At 50.7% G+C, this 9,933-nt stretch overlaps 1 pseudogene; it reads right to left on the bottom strand.

Annotated features, from left to right (window-relative positions):
• The window catches only part of LOC119295279, a 22,767-nt pseudogene extending 18,822 nt beyond the window's left edge, over positions 1-3,945 (bottom strand).
• Positions 3,946-9,933: the final 5,988 nt, after the last annotated feature.

Here is a 9,933-nt window from a genome sequence, read left to right as displayed (position 1 = left end):
ACAATTCAACATTTTCTGTTTCGTTGCCAAGGAATTTGCTGCATTGAAACGATACCACATCGCAACTCCAAATCATGCTTGATTACCTAGATTTCGCATTGCATGAAAACAAGAAACTTCATCTTATTCTCCAGATTTGACATCACTCAATCCTCGTCTTGTCCATAGAGACAACACTGCTTCATGCCTCGATGTGACCTCGCCAATCTTTGGCGAGGTCATTTCCCATGCAGGGGAGGAGAAAGTTCTGCCAACATGCGGGCTAACCAAGTCAAGAACGACAATATTCACCCAACAAGACGAACGGCGTGATATCTTGACGAGCGCGCGCCTGCCTGTAGTGAGAGTGGTCGAAGAGACCGATGCAGGTGGCCACCAAGGTCTCATGAGCTTGATAGTGGTCAGCAGTATTTGCCAGCGACGGTCTAGACTTTAGCAGATGGAGTTGAGGAAGTTGGCCGGATTAAAACAAGGTCAGCAGCTGCAAGAAGATAGGAAGCAAGGGCTCGCTGGCGGAAGAGTTCACAAAGACTAGCTAGCGTCAGCGGTTGAGCCGGGAACTTGCCGACGTTGGCAGTTGTGTCAGGCTTGTCAGCAGCCACATGCTAATGAGGTTCGCCTGAGGTTCACCGGCTGTAGAGGTGAAAGAGTGACGTCTATGGTCTCGAGCTGTGAGCTAAGAGATTGTTTCCGATTACATTTGTGTCAGAGCAGAAGAGCTCGGTATTAGATGAGGCCATGAGGGGCCTTCACAGTACTCCACCAAAGCCCACCGAACTGGGACCCAAAACCAATTCCAGTTTCTGGACCATCCAAACAGTTGGTATTGAGGATGTACAACTCCAATCACGGAATACCAACTCCAATTACAACATCCACACGGAGTCTAATTGACATTTCTTATATTTGAAGTACTCCCTCTGTCCCAAAATATAAGAACGTTTTTAACACTACACTAGTGTCAAAAACGTTCTTATATTATGGGACAGAGGGAGTACATAAGTAGGCAAGTAGAAGTACTGACTTCCATTTCCAACATTCTCCATTGTTGAAGACAAAACCATGCTTAGTGAAACTTTTAAGTATGGAGGCCAATCTAACTTTACTAAGGGATTTGATACAAAATTAAGTGCCAATAAACATAATCAGCATGTCATTATAGTGCTACACATTATTGGCAACCCTCTAGTCCTCTAACCAGGTGGGATGTAGTAATTCCATGCATCAATTGTCTAAACAGAAAGTGATGAAAAATAATTTACCAGAGACATGACTGGATTAGAAGAACTGATGAACGGAAGTTCGTTTCCATGTTGAATACTTTGAGGTAGATTTCCTGGATAGAGAATAAACAGAATTATCTTGTTAAAAATGGAAGTGATCACACACAGTTTACAAAAGGTGGAAAATAAATTAAGCAATTCTGATGGTGGAGCAAATAACAACTTAATGATGTAGAAGACCTGAAGTACTCTCATTGGAATCTGAATGTGGATATCCATTGCTTTGTGGTCTAAATGGCATGGATGCATCTGGTACCTCAATGTTCTCTAACAAACTATCCTCCACTGGAAGACAAATAAAATGGTAAATACACTGTGCCTTTGACTTTGTTCCAACATGGTCTGCAATGCTATTCCAGTTGTCTTTGTGCTTTTCTATGCCCTCTAATAACAATAATGTTTCTGGATCAGTCCAGTTATCCCCCTCATTTTCTGATCCATCTTTATCCCCATCGACTCTCTGAAAATCTAAGCTTGAATGCCCGATAGCATATCTTGCATCATGGAAGCAATCAGAGCAAAGAGCAATATCTGCCTGCTCAATCAGTTAAACAACAAGCTTTTCACCACTAGTTTTTTACCCAGAGAAGAGAAAAGAAAAACAAGAAGCAGACTGGCTAATTAAATTGAAAGAATGATACAGCCTTGCAAACTCCCCATGTTCATCACGTCAAAGAAGAAAACGGTATCGTAGTTCGTTTATACATCATTAATGAAACAGGACGAGCTGAAATTCGAAACAGAACATATCTGGCCCAAGCCACCACATATCAAAAGTTAACTAACGCTAAGTTACATTGCACCTAGACGCAGGTCTTTTCACATCACACATAAATGACACTATAAGGATGTGTTCTGAATGTTTTTGGTTCACATATAAAATGGTGGAGATATTACTATGGGCTTCCAACATTATGATGCATAAGCAAGATTTGTGACAACCACATGGGCACCAGTATCTGCTGGGTCAGAAAATCATGAATCAAGATAAATTGGGGTTTAAAATAAATAACAAACTGCAGTCTTTCTGAACCCCAACCAAAATTCGGCAGTATACTAAACTCTGCAACAAGACTATTTAGCTTACTGTGATGTGTCTCGCAATGTTTTGAAAATACGCCTTTTGAGCACATGTGAAATTCATAGGGTTAATAACAATCCTAGATACAGAACAAGTTTTCCTACATATGAAAAAAATTGAAAATATGATATGTATATGTATATTTAAATATGAAGATGGGCACCTCTTTCTGCGACTGGTAATGCAAACTGTGCAAAGACTGTGAGCAGTAACTGCAATAGCTCTCTGATAGACAATCTCTAATCTTCCCTTCCAATTCAGTAAACTCAGCACCGACATCAAAATCCACCACCTCCGAATTCGATGAAGATGAAGCCAGTGAAGAAATGTCGTCTGCTTGGAGACTACATTTAGGCCGATCAAACAAAACTAAACCATCAATGGATTTCAGCGGTGCAGTCAACAGTTGCAACTCCCCTGCTGGTTCCTCTATTAGAAGTGATGCTGCCACCCTCAGACCCCGGTGCACCAACCCAACCACGAGGTGATTGATGATTCCCCATGTGTCCAAGAACCGAACGATCCTACTCAAATCATATAGTTCACCTGTGTTAACACAAACCCCTGGCACTCGGCAAACGCAAGCCTCTTGCCTGGGTTCTCCAAATATTTGGCAATAATTTTATTCCTTAACATTATGAACTTCTCCGGAGTGTGCACCGGAGATTTCCCTGTGAAGAAGTGTGGAACAACCTGCCTTTCCAGCCTGTGCACCGCCCCAGGAGAGAACCAATCTACAAATTGTAAACTAATTCATGTTGCAGTGAACTTAAAAACGTATGTTCAGTAATGCAGGTTTTGGTCGCAACAAGCGAACCTGAGTGCTTGGGCACGACATGGAGGCGGCCTGGAACTGCTTGTGCACGCCATGCCCCTCCATGAGGGGTGGTGGCGTGCAGACGTAAGAAGACGGCCTGTCAGGATCCGTCAAAAGGGACTGGTGGTCGGGGACCGCCACAGAGAGCACCTGGAGCTGCCCATGCGAGATGTTCTCCAGTGCCGGTGGCACGGCGGCGGAGACATCACCCACATACGCAGCTCGCTCAGCTGCAACGACGGCCATGACCGACGGATGCGGCCGGTTGACTGTGCGGCGGGTGGCGGCAGGGAAGGCGGAGATGACCTCGGCCGAGGAGAGCAGCTCTGCCTCACGGAGGTCGGGCACCGGGTCCCTGGCCGCGGCACCGGCCAGTATTTCGTCGTCGGCATTGTCGACCGCAGGCGATGGAACGGCCGTGTCGTCGTCATCATTGTCGGCGGCGGAGTCTGGGTTGTCCGAGTGGTCGGCCGCGGCCGATGGCAAGGGAAGGGCGTCGGAGTTTCGCTTCCGTTTCCGCCATTTGGTGCGCGAATCTGGGAGTTAGGGTTCGGACGGCGAGTGCAAAATCAATTGGTAACAGCTCAGATAATTAGGTCCGGCGAGAGGTTGGACGTACGAACCTGGCGTGCAGGAGGCCTTGCGCGGCATCGTAGGCGGCGATGACGCGGGGGCGGCCGAGGCCGGAGAGGTTGGGAGGTTTCGGAGTGTGACCGCGAGTGAGGGGGCTAGGCCGCTAGGGGACCGACCGTCTCGACGATGACGACGAAGGGAACACGTGCGAGGAGAAAACGACGACAACACGGCGTCCGGCCTTTTCTGCGTTTTGTGTGGGCAGTGCGCACGATCTCGAACAGGTCTGTTTTGACCCTTTTTTATCCATTTGGAGTGGCAATGCGTCACGTCCGTTCGGATTTATGGATGTGACGGTCGTGCGTTTAACCCGTGGCCGCATTTCGGCCGCATCTCTTCCATTCGAGATCAACAAACATGCTAAAATGAAGCATAGCGAATAGTTTAAATCAAACATAGCAAATAGTTTCACGTTCAAAATAGTCTTACAACCCAATTGAAATAAAAACACTATCAAATAGTCTTACAACCCAATTGAAATATGTTTGAATGAAAAAAGGTTAAACCGATAAATCTACTGGTTGCTAATGTGAGTCCGCATGTGCTCAATCAAGTCATCCTAGAGCTGGACATGAGTATGACAATCATGCATTTCACGATGAAAATGGACAAACTGTTCGACGGTTGCAGGAGGCGGCTGCTCAGGCTCAACATTTTCACCATAGAAAGTCAACCCTTGGTCGTAGATGTTATCATCACGCTCATCCTCCACGATCATGTTGTGCATGATCACACAAACAGTCATCATCTCCCAAAGCTTCTGAGTGCTCCACGTCAGTGCAGTGTTTCGAACAATACTCCATCGAGACTGAAGCACACGAAAGCACACTCCACATCTTTTCTAGCACTCTCCTGTATTTGGGCAAACCTTTATCTCTTCTCTTCTTGCGGATTGGGTATGGTCTTCACAAGAGTGGACCACTGAGGACATATACCATCAGCTAGGTAATATCCCTTGTTGTACTGGTGGCCATTGACCTCAAAGTTGACCTTCGGGGAGTGGCCTTCTGCAAGCCTTGCAAACATTGGAGAACACTGATATTATTGTGAGAACCAGCCATGTCGAAGAAAGAATGCAATATCCACAGACCTTGTGAAGCCGCCGCTTTAAGGATGAGGCACCTTTCACATGCCCTTTATACTGCCCCTGCCAAGCAAATGGACAATTCTTCCACTTTCAGTGCATACAATCGATACTACCAAGCATACCCGGAAAGCCCCTCTCGGCATTGATCGCCAACAACCTCTCTATATCAGTGGCACTTGGCTCTCTCAGGTACTCAAGGTCGAGGACGCGGCCGGAAAGAGCAAGTCGAGGACTTCTACATGTGAGTTGCGTTGGATTTCCCCGAAGAGGAGAGGATGATGCAGCACAGTAGAGATAAGTATTTCCCTCAATTAAGAACCAATGTTAACAATCTAGTATGAGAACCACGCAAGACCTTGTGAACATCACCTATACACAAAATAACAAATACTTGCACCCCACGCAAACAAGGGGTTGTCAATCCCTTGGCGGTAATTGCAATGATCAAATCTCGTAGTGATAGATAGATAAACAAAAACATAAAAGTAAAGTAAAGTAAATAAATTGCAGCAAGATACTTCTGAATTTTAATATATGATAAAGATAGACTCGGGGGCCATAGTTTTCACTAGAGGCTTCTCTCTTGAACATAGCATACGGTGGGAAAGCGAATTACCATTGGGTAATTAATAAAAAGCGCATAATTATGACGATATTCAAGGCAATTATCATATATATAGGCATCACGCTCGAGATAAGTAGACCGAGTCCTGCCTGCATCTACTAGTATTACTCCACACATCGACTGTTATCCAGCATGCACCTAGAATATTAAGTTCATAAAGAACGGAGTATCGCCTTAAGTAAGATGACATAATGTAGACAAAGTAAACTCAATTAATATGAATAAACCCCATCCTTTTATTCTTAATGGCAAAGATACAAGTACGTGCCATGTCCCTTTCTGTCACTAGGATTGAGCAACTCAAGATTGAACCCATCACAAAGCACCTCTCCCATTGCAAGATAAATCAATATAGTTGGTCAAACCAAACGGATAGATCGGAGAGAAATATAAAGTTATAACAATCATGCATAAAAGAGTTCAGAGAAGACTCAAATAATATTCACGGATAATCTAATCATAAACCCACAACTCACCGGATCCCAACAAACACACCGCAAAAAGGATTACATCAAATAGATCTCCAAGAATATCGAGGAGAACATTGTATTGAAGATCAGAGAGAGAGAAAGAAGTCATCTAGCTACTAGCTATGGACTCGTAGGTCTGTGGTAAATTACTCAGACGTCATCAGAAGGGCAACAAGGTTGATGTAGAGTCCCTCCGTGATCGATTCCCCCTCCGACAGAGTGACGAAAAAGGTCTCCAGATGGGATCTCCGAAGAACAGAAACTTGCAGCGGCGGGATTTTTTTTGGGTTGCTCTCTGATGTATTGGGAATATTTGAGAATTTATATAAGTGAAATTAGGTCAAGAGGTGCCACAAGGGGCCAACAAGCCTGGGGGCGTGCTGGCTGGCTTGTCGTGTTGGGAAACGTTGCATGGAAAACAAAAAAATTGTATGCAAACGCAAGATCTATCAAGGAGATGCATAGCAACGAGAGGGGAGAGTGTGTCTACGTACCCTTATAGACCGTAGCAGAAGCGTTTGTTAACGTGGTTGATGTAGTCGAACTTCTTCGCGCTCCAACCAATCGAGTACTGAATGTACGACACCTCCGCGTTCAACACACATTCAGCTCGGTGACGTCCTCTGCCTTCTTGATCCAGCAAGACGGCGAGGTAGTGGATGAGTTCCAGCAGCACGAGGGTGTGGTGACGGTGATGGTGAAGCTTCCGCAGGGCTTCGCCTAAGCGCTACGAAAATGTGATCGAGGGTGTAAACGGTGGAGGGGGGGGGGGCGCCGCACACGGCTAAGCAATTGTCGTAGTTGTGCTAGGCGCCCCCTTCCCACATATATATATGTGGGGGATGAGGGAGCAGCCAGGAGGCGCCCCCAAGTAGGCCAAATTCTACTTGGGATCCTTCCCAAGTGGCGCCCCTCCCTTACCATATTTGTCGGAGGAGGGAAGGAAAGGGGGAAGAGGGAAGGAAGAGGGAGGCCGAATCCCCCCTTCCTTTCCCCCACTTGGGCGGTTTCCATAGGGGGTGCACCAGCCCCTTGTGGGCTGGTGTGCTCCCCTATAATGGCCCAGTAGGTCCATTACCCTCCCGGGGGTGTCCAGCACCCCTCTGGTATTTCGATGACTACCCGGTACACTCCGAAACACTCCCAGTGCCCGAATACCATCGTGCTATATATCAATATTTACCTCTCGACCATTTCGAGACTCCTCGTCATGTACGTGATCTCATCCGGGACTCCGAACAACACTCGGTCACCAAATCATATAACTCATATAACACTATATCGTCAACGGAATTAAGCGTGCGGATCGTACGGGTTCGAGAACTATGTAGACATGACCGAGACACCTATCGGGGGTTGGGTGCGACATATGCCAAAGGATGGCTTATCATGGTGGGAGCGAGTAGAACGTCGCCGGTGCCCGGAAGCGGGATGAGGTGAAGACATGCACGCCGGCGGATCTTACCCAGCTTCAGGGCTCTCCGAGGAGATAACACCCCTACTGCTGCTTTGCGGGGTCTCCGCATGATCACTTTGGCAAAGTGAATACAAGGTTGCTCCTAGAGCTGTTTTCTGGAGGTAGGAGAGGGCGAGGCTAGCTCCTTCCTTCCTACGTGATCGGGTCTAATGCTCAAGAAGCTCTCTCCCTTGCATGGGTGCCCCGAGGGGCTTATATAGGCCTGCCCCCCGGGGATACAATGGTAATCCGGCTGGGCGCGGGTCCCAGCCGTCTATCTCTCAGGCCGCCATCTTCTCCGCCGACTGCTGGGACCCGCCGTCTAGCGGGCCCCACCGACAGGCCTGGTACTGTAGCTGTGCTTCTGATGATGCTGGCTTGGTCATGGGGTCATGGCAACAGTGCCGCCGTCTGGCGGGCGATCACTGTGCCATTCCCCGTCTTGTCTGGTTAATGGCGTGCGGGGCCCGTGGGAGGGGCCGGCCAACTCCAGGGGGGCGACTCCCACGGGGCCGTCTTCGTGGCGCTCTAGCCGCCTTCGGTACTCCCGCTGACGGACGGGTCCCGCTGTCTCTGGGCCGTATAGGTAGGCCGTCGTGGGCACAATGCGCCGCCCACGGGGGCTGAGGTCAGGGTAGGCATGGCAACAGTGCCGCGCCACGATGGAGATCTCCAGCGATACAGCGCACTGTAGCCATGCCAGCCCCTCGTAAGCGGGGTAGAGACGACCATGCTGTGACCGTACTCCGCCCCGTCCATCATGGCGAAGGAAGGAGGTGGTTGGAGTCGCGGGCCGACTCCCACAGCCGGCTTCTCTGGAAGTCGTCAGCTAAGAGTCGACTTATCTGGAAGCCGTCACCTGAGAGTCGGCTTATCTTGAAGCCGTCCCTGGGACTCGGCCGTGAGGGACAGTTGCTGCCGACTCCCAGGAGGCGGCTCTTCATCGTGGGGTCTTGAGGGGCGCAGTCTGCCCCGATATTTTGAAAGGTTCTGGGGCTTGGGTTAGCCTACCCGTGGCCCATTACTCCGACAGTAGTCCACGAAGCTGGTGAGGCGCCGCGGGAGACGTGTCGGGGAGCCTCAACAGTTTCATCTCTCTAGGGACGGAATCTCGGCCTCGCTCGCCATCTCCCTCCAGGACGACTAGCTGGAGTCGGCCTCGCAGAAAGCCGTCTCGCTTCTTAGAGAGTTTGAACGTCGCGGCGGGGTCCAGGCAGCGTGCCTGATAAGCTTCCGGGCAGCCGCCCGTTGCGGGTCCGTCACATGGCGCCACGTGGCGGACTCAGTCTGCCCACCCACGCGCGCGACGGGACAGGACCTTAGGCGGGGCCCTCCACTACCATGACTCGGCACGCGAGCAGATTTGCTGCGGCCGTGCGGATGGTTGGATTTCCCACGCCGTAATTGCACGCAGTTACTACGTGTGGTAAATCGTGGGGGGCGTGGGGGCCGGGGCGCAGTTAATCCCACGCCCGCCCCATCGGCTTCTCAGCCCCTGAGCCTATAAGTAGGCGGGAGGAAGGGAGCGGCGAAGCACGCGCGCCCATCTCCCCTACTCCCCTTGCTTCCTTCTTGCTTCTTCTTCCTCTTGCTGCCGAGCCACGCCACGCTTGCGACGATGAGTTCTTCCTCCGCTGCCGCACCTCCCGCCGTGCACTCCGGCGTATGGGACGGCTCCGAGGTGGACGACGACCACATGGAGTTTCTCCGCAGGACGCGCCGCCTCCTCGGCGTGGGCCTAGTGCGAGCCCGTGCCGCGCCGGAGAGGGAAATAGTGCCGGTGCCGGAGGAGGGCGAGCGGGTCGTGTTCTGCTCGCACCTTATGCGCGGCTTGGGGCTGCCAGCGAGCGGCTTCTTCCGCTCCTTCTTGGAGTTCCATGGGCTCCAGCCGCACCACCTCACCCCGAACACGGTGGTGCTGCTGGCTGCCTTCGCCACCCTGTGCGAAGGCTTTCTTGGCGTTCTCCCCACCATCGAGCTGTGGGGGGAATTCTTTCAGTCCAAGCTCGGCACGCACGTCGCCGGCGTGCCGGCCCAGTGCGGCGCCTTCATTGCGATGTGGAGATCGACAGCCGACAACCCTTTTCCCGCCATTCCGCTGATCAAGTCGGTGAAAATGTGGCAGCGGTCGTACTTCTACGTGAAGAACGTCGCCTCAGACGGCGACTGGGTCAACCTGCCGCCTTATGAAGCCGGCGCACCAGCTGGGAGGCTCCCCAGCTGGTCCCACCGAGTCAAGACGCTGACTCCCGCCGGAGTCGCCGCCGTCACGTGACTCTGAGTTCTGACGTAGTCGGAAGGTCTGACCGGGGCCGACCTGCTGGCCGCCTTCGTGGTGCGCCGAGTCCTCCCGCTCCAAGACCGACCTCATCTGATCTGTCAGATGAGCGGCCACCGAGACCCAAGTCGGATGTGCTCCAAGGACATGCCCCACGCGGAGGTGGCGGACACGGTGAACTACATCGCGAACTGCGGTCTCGC

Source organism: Triticum dicoccoides, chromosome 4B, assembly GCF_002162155.2.
Source record: "Triticum dicoccoides isolate Atlit2015 ecotype Zavitan chromosome 4B, WEW_v2.0, whole genome shotgun sequence".
NCBI lineage: Eukaryota > Viridiplantae > Streptophyta > Magnoliopsida > Poales > Poaceae > Triticum > Triticum dicoccoides.
This window is presented reverse-complemented; position numbering and strand designations above follow the sequence as displayed.